We start from the raw sequence: 12,182 nt of genomic DNA, 5'->3' as shown, positions 1-12,182 counted from the left end.
GCCTGAAGTTCCTTATGTCCAAGCATTCTTTGCTTTGCAGTTCTGACCTCTTGCTCTCCCCAGCAGCTTCTCCTGGCTAAGGACCATGCTCCCCTAAAGGCACCGCTCTCACAGACCTGCCATCCGCTTTCACCCCTGATATTGAGGACAGGTCCCTCCTGCTCCTCCCTCAAATCCCCCTGTACCCTCTCAACCCTCCACGCCTCCCTCTCCTTACCCCTCTTTATCCATCCACCGATAACCCAAGCTCTAGCTCCTCAGATTCTCCTCTTTCCTGCCTTTCTCCCAGACCCGTCTTTACTCTTTGAGAGATGTGTCAGGAGCTCGAGGAGTCATCCGGGTACATGTGCCTTTTGCTATGACTGACCTCTCTCAGATCGAAAAGAGACTCGGCGCTTATTCCCATGATCCCTCCACATTTATTAAAGAATTTCAATATCTCACCCAGGTGTATGACTGTACCTGGCATGACCTATATGTCATTCTGACTTCTAGCTTGACTCCTGAGGAGGAGTGGGTCTGGGGAGCTGCAGCCACTCATTCAGATGAAACACATCAGTCTGATAATAATTTCCCAGTAGGTGCTATGGTTGTCCCATGCGCTGAACCCAGCTAGACATACCAAATTAGCCCAGAGAATTATAAACCCAAATCCCCAGGGCAAGCTGCCAGAAACTGCATGGTAACCCATCTCATTGATGGTTTTAAGGCAATAGCCCACAAAGTAATTAATTTTAATAAACTAAAAAATTATTACTCAATGTCTCTCAGAAAACCTAGCTGAATTTCACACCCACTTCACTGAAGCCCTGGTAGAGTTCACCAAACTTGACTCTGCCTCCGATACAGGCAGCTTCTTAATTAACTCTCACTTTATTACCCAATTGGTGTGAGACATTCAGAAAAAAATACCTAAGTGGCTTAAGGACAGCCCCCAAACTCCCCAACAAGACCCGATTAACACAGCATTCAGGGTTTTCAATAACTGGGAAGAGCAGGAGCAGGCTAATAGAGCCTCCTGCACTAAACAAAACTTCCAGCTCCTGGCAGCTGTCCTGCGGCTCTCTGTGCCCAACAAACAGCCATCAGTGCAGCCAACCAGAGCCTGTTTCAAGTGCAGTGAGATTGGATATTGGGTATGAGCCTGCAATCACCAAGGCCTCCACCAGATCCACATCCCATATGTGGACAGAAGGGGCATTTGAAGATCAATTGCCCCCCCACCCAATCTCATCAGGAAAAGCCACTCCCCTCAGCCCCACCAAGCTGACCTCTCTGACTTGCTTGGCCTTGTGTCTGATGACAGTGCTCTGGGTCTATGGCTCCCGACCCACTATCACACCAGAGATTCGTTATTGAATACAGGGGCCACCTGGTCTGTTCTTCCCTTCTTTAATGGTCAGACTTTTCCACCTCATGTTACCATTATGGGTGTTGATGGCAGTGTTCAACAACCTAGAGCCACAGTTCCTCTTCCATGCTCAATATGAAATCACCCCTCCACCCATTCATTTCTTGTTATGTCCAGCTGCTCTGCCCCCTTCTAGGTAGGGATATTTTCTCTAAACTTCCCCTCACTCACTCCTTTGCCCCAGGCCCCCCACCCTCCTTTCTCTTTCCACTTTTTTTTTTTGCAAGTCTGGGGATGGAACCCAGGGGTATTTGACCTCTGAGCTACACCCCCTGCCCTATTTTTTTTATTCTTTATTTTGAAACATGGTCTCACTAACTTGAGGATGGCTTCACTAAGTAACTGATGCTGTCTGCAAACTGCAATCCTTTGGTCTCAGCCTCCCGAAAGCTGGGATTACAAGTGTGTGACACCATGCCCAGCTTCTTTTCTCACTTTCAAACATCCATCCTCTGCCCCACATTAAACCCTTCTCACCTTTTCCATTATCCCCCCAAGAAGTCGATCCTATAGTCTGGGATACTTCCTTCCCCTCTGTGACCTCCCATCATATCCCAATAAAAATATCCCTAAAAAACCCTCCCTGTACCCATGCTGACCACAATGCCCCATTCCTCTCAAACACTGCCAGGGTCTAAAGACTCTTCTCTCCACTCATATCCTCATTCTCACAAATTCCCCATATAACACCCCATTCTACCTGTCATCAAACCCAATGGCGCTTATCCCTTGGTCCAGGATCTACGAGTTATTAATGATGCTGTTCTCCCCACTCACCTGGTAGTTCCTAACCCTTATACTCTCCTCTCAACTATTTCCTCCAATATTACTCGCTTCATGATCTTAGACCTTAAAGATGTTTTTACTATTCCATTATACCCTGATTCTCTTTGCTTTTGCTTGGGAGGACTCTGACATGGATACTGCCTGACTACGTACCTAAACAGTACTCCCTCAAGGCTTTAGAGACAGCCCCTGCTTCTTGGCTAGAGTCTAGCCACTGACCTCCACTCCCTTGACCTCTCCCCTAGCTGTCTCATCCAGGACGTGGATGATGTCCTCCTTTGTAGTTCTTCTGTACAACTGTCCAGGATTCACACCACCCAACTCCTTAATTTCCTCGGCTCTAAGGGCTATGAGGTCTCCTCAGCCAAAACACAGATTGCTGCCTCCCAGGTTACCTATCTCAGCTTCTTCTCTCTCCTGGAAGACGTGAATTCTGGGTCATAAAACCTCACAACATTGAAATTGGCAGTGATTTCTTGGATATGATTTCAATGGCACAGGCAACAGAAGGGTAAACAAACTCCCTAAAAACTAAAAAAAAAACATTGTATATCCAAAGAAAATGTAAACAGAGTTAAAAGTTACTGAATGGTATAAAATATTTCCAAATGCTAAATCTGAAGGTATATTAATACTCCAAATAGAAATTCTAAAAATTAGCAACAATAAAAGCAAATAATACAATTTAGAAATAGGTAAAAGACTAACATATATAATGAATCTCCAAAGATAACCAATCTTAGTTGTCTGTTGGATGGAAAATCTTGTTTCTCTGGTTCTGGTGTGTGTTACCTATTTCTTCTTTGTAGTTAATCTCTTTGAGTATTTTCTCTAGCGCTGGTTTTGAAGACATAAATTCCTTCAGTTTCTGTTTGTCATGGAAGCTTCTTGTTTCCGCATCTAATTCGATAGATAGTTTTGCTGGGTAGGAAATTTTTGGCTGGAAGTTGTTTTCTTTCAGAGTTTGGAATATGTTACTCCATGTCCTTCTGGCTCTCATGACTTGGTTTGGGAAGTCTGGAGTGATTCTAATTGATTTGCCTCTGAATGTCACTTGGCCCTTTGTTTTTGTTGCCTTTAAGATTCTCTGTTTGGCTTCCACATTGGTCATTTTGACAATTATGTGGTGTGGGGATCCTCTTCTCTGATCCTGTCTATAGGGAGTTCTATAAGTTTCCTGGACCTGTGTCAAAACATAGACCTCTTGCTCTATGTTTGGAAAATTTTCTGCTATTACTTCCTTGAAGAGATTGTTGATCCCTTTGGTTTCACCTTCTTTTCCCTCCTCTATTCCAATTATTTTTAGGTTAGCTCTCTTAAAATGGGCCCATATTTCTTCAATGTCAGATTCCTGTTGTCAGATTTTTTTTTTCTAAATTAGAAACTATGCATTCATTTTTGGATTGATCATCTTCTAGTAGTGAGATTCTATTTTTCATGTGGTCTAATCGGTTGTTTGTACTTTGAATTGAGGCTTTTACTTCATTAATTGCATCCTTTATCTCTTTTTGGCTCTCTCTGAATTTTTTCGAAACACCTCTATTATTTCTACAGTTATTTTCCTGATTTAATCTTCTAGAAATCTCTGAATTTCTGTTTTATCAGGTTCTGATGTTGTGGGGTTGTGGGCATTCATTGCTCCATTGTTATTCCTCTTTCCCATGATTTAGGAAGTTTGAGCCTTCTCTAGGTTCTTCCCTTGGGTCACTACGACTTCACTTAAGGTGCTCTGGATCTTGAGTCTGTGGTATCTCATTCACCACTACTCCTTTACTGGGTTGTATCGCAAAGTCTCAGACCCAGAGAGTCAGTTGAGGCTGCTTTAGACCATGGGGGGTGCCAGGTTGGGCATTCTCCTGCGGGGAGTTGTGACTATGGTGTGATATCTCTGCCACTGCCACTCCCCCACTGCGTCAAGTCCTGGGAGTGCAGTACTGGGATTTCTTCTCTAGGGCTGTAATTTGACTCACTGTTGTTGAGTGCGCTGATGGAGCTGTAGTGGACTCGGTGAATTCACTGCTGCTGCCGCCGGTGGCAATATGGTACCACTACCATGCCCTTGGCTGTGAGGCTGGCATATTTCTTCTCTCATTTTGAGCTCCGCTCTAAGTCCCTGCAGGATGTGCTGAGCCCAGCCCCTGGGAGCTTTAGACGCTCCCTGCACCGAAAAATCTGCCGAATTCTGCCTGGCTGATCCGCAGCCGCTCACCTCGGCTCGCTGTCCGCCGCTCCTCTCTGGAGCCTGGTGGGCTGTTGAGTGCGTTGGTCTGGTGCCGAGCGGTGAGCATATCTCCTCTGTGGCTCTGAGCTCCATTCTGAGTCCCCCTCCTCTCTGGAGCCTGGTGCTACAAGGGAAGATGGTGCCTGCACTGCTCTGCGCCACGGCTCCAGCCACAGCACTGCGGTCTGGTTTCTTTCTGGTGTCTCGTTTTTCCAGCCCTCTTTTTCTCTGTCCCTTGTATTTACATTTTTTGTTTCTCTGCTGATGGTGTTTTCTGGCTATGAAAGGTGCTGATTTTGTGGTAATGGAGATTGGTTGTTAGCAGGGCTCGTAAGCCCCACTTTTCTTCATTGCCATCTTCCCAGAAGTCCCCCCCCCTTTTACTCTTTATGTGCATGAAAAACATGGCATGGCAGTGGGCATTCTGGCTCAATTTAAGGGGCTCACCTTCGCTTACCTTTCTAAAAAACTAGCTTACCTTTCTAAACAGCTAGAAAATACCATTAAGGACTGTCCAGCCTGCCTTAGGGCATTGGTGGCTGCCTCCACTTTAATACAAGAGGCCCTCAGGCTCACCCATGGATACTCCATGTTCATCTCTCCCCACACTGTCACAAGGACCTTATACACTATTGCCACCTTACTACTCATCTCTCTCCAGGCTGTAATTATTCAACCTAACTTTTATTGAAAACCCAAATGTCTCTGTAGATTCTTGCCCACCTTTCAATCTTGCCATCCTCCTCCCTTTTCCCACCACCTTAACCCACTGCTGCTTAGAGATGCTACAAGAATTGTCCTACACTGTGTGCAGACTTAATACCTTGCCCTTCCAAAAGCTGATTTCACTTGGTTTGTGGATGGTAGCTCCTCTGTCACCCTGATGGGGGTCAGATGAACTGGCCCTGCATAATCTCACATACAGATGTCATCAAGGCAGCCCAAAAGGCAGAGCTCTGAACTGCAATTAATAAAACCATAAATATTTTCACTGATTCAAAATATGCTTTCCATATTATCCATCACCATGTCTCTGTATGGAAAAAACAAGGATTTTTAAGAACCCAAGGGGACCAAGAAAAGCAGTGTTTACGAGTCCTGCTAAAACTCGATCTCTGTTGCCACAAAATCAGAGCTTTGCATAGCCAGAAAATACCATCAGCAGGGAAATAAAAAATGTAAACACAAGGGACAGAGAAAAAAAAAAGACTAGAAGAACAACAAGAGACCAGAAATCAAGCCTGCAATGCGGCAGCAGAGCCGTGCTAGTGCCATCTTGCCTCACAGCACCAGGCTCCAGAGAGGAAAGGTAAACAAGGAGCTGAAGTGAGCAGCTGCAGATCATTCGGGTGCAATTCAGCAGTTCTTTCAGCGTAATGAATGTCTAAAACTCCCAGTGGCCAAGCTCATCACGCCTTCCAGGGACTCAGAATGGAGCTCAAAACCAGAAAAGAAATACACTAGCCTCACAGCTGAGGGCGTGGCAGTGGAGCCATATTGCCAGCAGTGACAGCGATTTCACCATGCCCAGCCACAGCTCCAGATCTGTGCATACAATAACCGTGAGTGTAATTGCGGCCCCTAAAGGAGAAATCTCTGTATTGCACTCCCAGAGACTTCCGTAAATTTGATAATCTCCTTGGGTTGGATATTTTGCAGTCCAACCCAGTGAAGGAGTAGCAGTGGCAGAGATACTACACCCTAGTCACATCTCCCCGTGGGAAAATGCCCAACCTGGCACCCCTACGGTCTTGTGCAGTCTTGATTAACTTCCTGGGTAAGAGACTTTGCGATACAACCCAGTAAAGGAGTTGTGGTGGCTGAGATTACCACAGACTTGAGATACAGAGCAACCTAAGTGAAGTTGTGGTGACCCAGGGAAGACACAAAATTTTGAAATCATGGGAAAGAGGAACAACAATAGAGCAATGAATGCCCACAACCCCATATTATCAGAACCTGATAACACAGAAATTCAGAGATCTCCAGAAGATCAAATCAGGAATATAACTGTAGAAATAATACAGGACTTTCGAAAAAAAATTTAGAGAGAATTTAAAAGAAATAAAGGAAGCAATCATTGAGGTAAAGGCCTCAATTCAAAGGATAAATAATCGATTAGACCACATGGAGAATAGAATCTTGCTCCTAGAAGATGATCACTCCAAAAACGAATGCATAATTTCCAACTTAGAAAAAAAATCAGACAGCAGGAATCTGACATTGAAGAAATATGGGTCCATTTTAAGAGAGCTAACCTAACAATAATCAGAATAGAGGAGGGAAAAGAAGGTGAAACCAAAGGGATCAATAATGTCTTCAAAGAAATAATAGCAGAAAAATTTCCAAACATAGAGCAAGAGGTCGATACACAGGTCCAGGAAACTTATAGAACTCCCTTTAGACAGGATCAGAGAAGAAGATCCCCATGCCACATAATTGTCAAAATGACCAATATGGAAGCCAAGGAGATAATCTTTTTTTTTAACAATTTTTTTATTGAACATAAATAGTATACATTTAAACTATATTTGGTGCCCTCTCCTCCCCGCCCCCGTTTTCCCTTTCCCCCTCCCACCAATGGTTGTCTAGGTTAACCATGTCTTATTCATAATTTTACATATAAATGGTATACATTTAAACTATACTTGGTGCCACCCCTCTATTTTTCCTTCCCCCCTCCCAACAATGATTGTCCAGGGTAACCATGCCATATTCATAATTTTACACATATTCGGATATAGACTCTCATTGATCAAGTTCAGCCTTCCTCCTCTCCTATCTTTCCATTCAAACTTTGCTGGTATTTCCCCTCCATTATCTGGAGTCCCACTGGTATCCTCTGTGTTTCCTAGTTTGGGCATATTAGAGGAAACATATGTACCTTCTCCTTCAGTGCTTGGCTGATATCACTTAACATAATGCTCTCCAGGACTTTCTATCTTCTTGAAATGATATGATTTTGTTCTTCTTTATGGCTGAATAGAATTCCATTGTGTGTATTTCCCAAAGTTTTGCAATCCATTCATCTTTGATGGAGACCTGGGTTGGTTCCATATTTTGGCTATTAGGAATTGTGCTGCAATGAACATAGGTATGCATATGTTGCTGTAGTTCTCTGTATTCAATCCCTTTGGAAAAATACCCAGGAGTGGTATAGCTGGATCATATGGTGGATCTATTCCCACCTTTCTTAGGAATCTCCACACAGATCTCCATAGTGGCTGAACTAGTTTGCACTCCCACCAACAGTGTAAAAGAGTTCTTCTTTCCCCACATCCTCGCCAGCATTTGTTATTTGATTTCTTTATGCTTGGCACTCTGATTGGGGTTAGATGGAATCTCAGTGTACTTTTGATTTGCATCTCCCTGATGGCCAATGATGTAGAACATCTTTTCATGTATCTATTGGCCCTTTGTGTCTCTTCTTTCATGAAGTGTCTATTCAGTTCATTTGCCCATTTATTGATTGGGTTGTTTGTTTTGCTAGTGTAGAGTCTTTTGAGCTCTTTGTATATTCTGGATATTAGCCCCCTATCAGAGTGGTGGCTGGTAAAGATCTTCTCCCATTCTGTAGGCTTCCTCTTTAGGTTCTTGATGGTTTCCTTTGATGAGAAGAAACTTTTTAGTTTGATGCTATCCCACTTGTTAATTCTTGCTTTAATTTCCTGAGCTTTGGAGGTTTTGTTCAGAGGGTGGCTTTAAATATGGAGAGAGCTGGGCATGGTGGTTCATGCCTGTAATCCCAGTGATCCTGGAGGCTGAGACAGAAGGATTGCAAGTTCAAGGCCAGCTTCAGCAATTTAGAAAGACCCTGTTTCAGAACAAAGAATAAAAAAGGCTAGGAGTGTAGCTTGGTGGTAGAATACCATGAGTTCAATCTCAAGTCAAAAAAAGAAAAAAAAATGGAGGAAGAGGAAGGGGCCAGGAACAGCCTCTAAAAACAGATTAGATTTCCCGTGGTGGCACATGCTTATAATCCCAGTACTTGGGAGGCGGAGACAGGAGGATTTCAGGTTTGTGGCCAGCTTCAGCCACTTAGCAAGGCCCTCTGCAACTTAGTGAGATCCTGTTTCACAATAAATAAAACCGTTGGGTGTGGTGGTGCATAATTGCAACCCCAGTGCTGGAGAGGCTGAGATAGGACAATTGCACATTTGACGATAACCTCAGCAACTTTGTGAGGCCATTTACAACTTCGTAAGACCCTATTTCAAAATAAGGCTCAGGATGTAGATAAGAGGTAGAATGCCCCTGGGTTCAATTCCCAGTACCACAAACAAACATACCATGAAAAACCAGATTTTTCCCTGGAGGCTCTAGAAGGAAGCATTCACAGTGGTAACCTGATTTTAACCCTGTAAGATTTCTTTCAGACCTCTGACTTTCAGCGATATAAAAAAAAATGTGTATTGCTTTAAGCCAGTACATTTATTACAACAATAAGTTAACATAGATAGTGTTGTTATAATTATTACTGTTTTCGTTGTGGTTATGGGGATTGAACTCAGAGACATTCTACCTCTGAAATACACCCCTATTGCTTTTTTATTATTTATTTTGAGACAGGGTCTCACTCACTGGCCTTGAATTTTTTTTTTTTTTTGGTGGTACTGGGGTTCCTGGAAGCCCTTCTACCTACGGGCTACACTCCCAGACCTATTTTTACATTTTTTTTATTTGGAAACAGGGTCTCCTAAGCCAGTGCGTGCGGCTGGCTTCGAACCTGCGCGATCCTCCTGTCTCTGCCTCCCAAGCACGGGGATTACAAGCATGCGCCACCACGCCCGGCTGGCCTTGAATTTAAGATCCTCCCACCTCAGCCTCCCAAGTACTAGAGTTACAGGCATGCTCCATGATACATAAAGTTTTATCTATTTTTAATATGATTTTATTTTTGGTTGACATATAGTAATGGGCTATCTTTAAGGGGCACAATATGGCATTTCAACACATGTATCAATTATGTATTGATCAGATCAGGGTAATGGGCAGATCTGTCACCTTACATGTATTTGTTGAGAACATTCAAAATCCTCTTTGATAGTTATTTTGAAATTAAAATAGAGCTATTAATTCCTATACCACAGGCCATTAGAAAGCATGTAAGAGATGGTGCTCAATATCCTGGATGTGGTAGTGATGATGGTGGTGATGGAGGAGACGGTATCAGCTGTCAAAGGAGTCAGCAGTGCAGTTTGCAGTGGGTAGGGCCTGGGGCGCTCTACATGTGCTTCCACTGCTGAGTCTGGCTCTCTTTTGCCTCTGTCCTAAGCAGCCAAATTTCTTCTATTCACACCTTACCAGCTCTCTCTCTTCACCACATCTTGTGCATCCGCCCCCCAGCCCCACGTACATGGCCACAACTAGCTCAGACTTTTAACGAGCATCTAGGAGTGGAATGGAACACAGGTGGATCCTCTTGTGTCCCACGCTGTCTGTGCCAGGGCTCAGGGAGGCCTTTGTAACATCCACTTAGTGTCCCAGCAGCGCCCTGTCAAGCTGTCACCTGAGACCTGAGTCAAGGGCCAGACCTAGCGAGGAAACGGGAGAAGGAAGAGGGAGGGAAAGAAGTTTTGAGAGAAGAGACCAAAGTAGGTACATATGCAGACTCTCATCATGAAAAGGGCTCTCTGCTCATTGTACAAAATCCAGAAATGCACTAGCAATGAGTGATAAAAGGTTCCCATAATCTTACCAGGAGAGAGAATCACTGCTCATATTTCCAGCTAATCCTTTTTCTGTGCATGTAGACACTGTTCCATCAGCATTCTCACAACCACAATCTAAAGACCTGAGACCACATAGCTTAGAGGAAAGATTTTTTTTTTTACACGCAGATTCCTTTTATTTAAAAATTCCAAAAATTCCACAAAAATACTTTTAAGATAACAATATATATTACTTAATATATTATTATTGTATACTTACAATAATTATATCATCGTTTCCAATATTACAAAAAAAAGAAGAAACACACAAGGGAAGCAAATGACCCAATATATATAAATACTATAAAATCTTATTAGAATAAATAAAGTCGTCATAAATAAAGGGCCCACTGGTTTGGGAGGAGGGGTTTGGCAATGGCTTTGGCTACTTGCTTGTGGAGGGAAATTTGAGCACCAGGATTCTCCCTCAGGGGAGGCTCCAGTCACCACACACTGGAGCCTCGTGTTCAGAAAAAATGGGGAGGGGGTCGTGGGGGGCCAACTATTCACAGCACATAAGATTGTGGGAGACAGAGTTGGGCAAGGGAGAGGGCACGCTGGCTCCCTCAAATATGCTACATCTTAACGAAGAACCCCAGAAAACACTGTCCACCGCCAATACTAAGAACACTGAGCTTGCTGGCTGGGGACCTGCCCCAGAGTGGCATCCGGGGAGGGGAGGGGGTTAATGCATTTTGGAATGTGGGAGGAGGGCCACTTGATTAAACTGAGTAGTCCTCTGGGGCCCCACAGCAAAAGGGTCTCCCCTTGAGATCCAGCTGATGTGTCTTGGCTAGGCACTTGTCACTCAGAAACGGAAATGCGATTGAAGATAGGGAGTCTTCGTGGGGCTGCAGGTGGCTGGGGTGGCCCGAAAACATCAGCCTCAAAGACTGGGGAGTCGGACCCCCCCAGGCTGCTGCCACTGCTAGCATATTCATCAGGGTCAGATCCCAGGGAGTGTGCAGAAGAGCTCCACGCCAGGCCACCCAGAGGCCCCCAGATGCTGCCAGGAGTGGCCCTTCGGCAAGAGGGACAACAGGCCAGGGTGGGGTCCCTTCGAGCCACAGGGGTCCCAGGGGCAGCAGAGAAGGCAGAGGGCGAAAGTGGAAGGTCGCCAGGTGGTGGCGGGTAGCTGGAGGGTGAGAAGGAACAGGAGGACAGGGAAGGGCCTGCCAGGCCCGGCGGGGCTTGGGAGGCTCGGCGGCCAGAAGGCAGGCCAGAGAAGCTGATGCTCTGGCGCAGGACGTGGGGGTGGCCTGGGGCCGCCAGGTCCTCACTGGGGTTATGGATGAAATGGCAGCGTGAGCCATAGGGACAGCGGCCCTGGAGGTAGAACTTGTGGCAGAGTTCTGTCTTGTACTTGGGGTGGCGATTGGCTTGGCGCAGCTCACCCAGGCCGTGGGCAAACTGGCACTTGGACCCGTAGCGACAGCGTCCGCTCTCTGAGAAGGTCCGACACAGCTCAGTCTTGTAGAGAGAGGAGGTGGTGGGGGTCGCAGTAGGCGAAGTGGGTGAGGGTGACAGCTCCGGGCCCGAGCGCGGAGCCAGGGGTGCAAAGCCAGGGGGTGGGGGCACCCAGCTGCAGGTGCGGCCCTCGACGAGGCTGGTGGAGCGGCCGGCAGACGGGAGGCAACCCCAGACGCGCTGGAGTCAGATGAGTTCAGGCTCCAGAGTCCAGAGGACTCAGTGCCTCCCAGGTCTGATGGCAGGTCAGAGTTCAGTGACAGGAGGCTCTCGTAGATGGCTGTGAGATCCATGGCGGCACGGCTGGCCACGAGAGGCAGGCCGAGAGTCAGAGCTGGTAAGATTTATTTGCTGATGGTTTTGGGCTCAGTCCATGTGAGGCAAGGACTGCGGATTTCAGGGCATGGCAGTGGGAGATGGAGGGAGAGCACATGGGCTGTGCTCACCTCATGGTGGTCAGAAGCAAGAGAGAGAGTGGGCAGGGGGAGGAACCCTTTATATAATCCCCAAGGCTGCACCCCAAGGACCACCTCCACCAGCCACATCCTCCTGGCCTACAAAATACCACCCAGACAAACGCACAGCA

General features: G+C 45.8%; 1 pseudogene across 1 annotated transcript; it reads right to left on the bottom strand.

Moving 5' to 3' along the window:
* Positions 1-10,933: 10,933 nt before the first annotated feature.
* Positions 10,934-11,892, bottom strand: LOC308259392 (mRNA decay activator protein ZFP36-like; annotated as a pseudogene). The gene has a single exon. The product of its transcript is annotated as an mRNA decay activator protein ZFP36-like (transcript).
* Positions 11,893-12,182: the final 290 nt, after the last annotated feature.

This window comes from Muscardinus avellanarius, assembly GCF_963383645.1.
Source record: "Muscardinus avellanarius genome assembly, chromosome: 2".
In the NCBI taxonomy this organism is placed as follows: domain Eukaryota; kingdom Metazoa; phylum Chordata; class Mammalia; order Rodentia; family Gliridae; genus Muscardinus; species Muscardinus avellanarius.
The sequence above is the reverse complement of the archived record's forward strand: the minus strand, read 5'-3'. Positions and strand labels throughout refer to the sequence as shown.